We start from the raw sequence: 1,708 nt of genomic DNA on the forward strand, positions 1-1,708 counted from the left end.
CTGAGAAGTAGCTTGATGCTATAGGCCAATTTAAATATAGGGGAAGATCCATTTTTGCCTTTAATATTTAGTATTTGGTGCACATTGTCCCTAAACTAATTTTTGGCCCATTCAAATACAAAATCAACAAAAATATGTAATTTGTGCCCTTCTCTCGCTTTAGAAATAGAAACTTTGTAAACTTCTGTAAGCACTCGATTTTGGAATTAGATATTGAGGAATTTTTAAAAATCTAATATTAAATTTCATTGTTAAATCTTATGAAAATTGAAAAATCAAAATTTTAGTAAAGATCTTTTGTTAACTTAGTCAAAAAAGTCAAATTTTCTAATAATTTGCCTAAACTTAAGAAAAACGATTAAAATTGGATCAAATTTGACTAAACAGTGAAAATTAATCATTTTTCCTATATGACAACTTGTACAGCTGATCGGCTGAGTATAGTATCTATTGGTTGTAGCATAATGTCGATCGACTATAACATAGTTCGATCAGTTGTCCACAGTGCCGATGGGCTATAAAGTGTCATTTCTCAAAAATTAGAGATAATTGGCACTTTTAACGAAAATAATTATCAAATCCGATTTTTTTTTAAAAAAATTATTGATATTATCAAGATTTTAACCTTAATTTATCTATTTAAATCAAATTTTTAAAGATTTGAATTATCTTTAAATATCATAGATTATTTTCTTAAATTATTTGTAATTATTTTTATGTGATTCATAAGGTTTCCTCTTTTATCTATAAATAGAAAGGAAAATCCATTAGGTAAAGAACTGATACTTTCTAGGAAATTAAATAGAACGTCTTGAGTTTTTAACTTTGCACTAAAATACTCTGAAAGACAGATATCCTAGTTGACCTTTGAACCTTCCTCACCTTTTGAGACTCGTGAAGTACCTGAACACAGTGAAAACCTGAGAATTCTTATATCATTGTCTCTTTTTATTTTATTTGCTTAATTTTTATGCTTTTGTTTGTCTTTTGTTATTGCCTTTTTATTAATTTGTATGTTTCATATGCCTATTATTTATTTTATTTATTATATAGCTAGACCTGAAATTATCTGCCTTCACATGCTTATAAATTATTAGGATTTATAATCTGCTAGGTTGGATCTGATTAATTTGCATATGATAATAAGGTTTTAGTTTCATTTTAATAAGATTTGTATGTTTTAGGATGTTAATAAATAATTTATTTTTTTATGTTATATCTATATATTGATAAGTAGAATATGTCTTTTAATTAATCCTTTCCTCGGGATCGGTCTACTCTCATATGATATAGTTAATTAGTTTCTCTTTTGAGTTTGCTATATGATTATATCTACTTTAATTAATTGTTTGTTCCTTTAGATCTACCTTAGTAATCTGCATGTTTAAAAATCTGTTTGTTTTACATGTTAATGGTTGATTAGGGTTTATTTAATTATCATATGATTTGTCTGCCTCACGTGATAATTAATTATTCTTCATGTTAATTGATTGGATTTTATTTCTTTTACTATTATTATTGTGTGTTTGATTTAGTTATTGCATGTCCTTATATGCTGATAACTAGTTCTTTCTTTTCTATCTTACTTTTTACTTTATTTTATTTACTTTTTTGTGTCATTACACTCTTTTGTTTTGTATTTTGATATTTATTTTCAATTTTGAGTGTTTTTGAAATTTAAAAACGTTGAGATCAGACAAACTATCAA

Source organism: Ricinus communis, chromosome 3 (assembly GCF_019578655.1).
Source record: "Ricinus communis isolate WT05 ecotype wild-type chromosome 3, ASM1957865v1, whole genome shotgun sequence".
Lineage (NCBI taxonomy): Eukaryota > Viridiplantae > Streptophyta > Magnoliopsida > Malpighiales > Euphorbiaceae > Ricinus > Ricinus communis.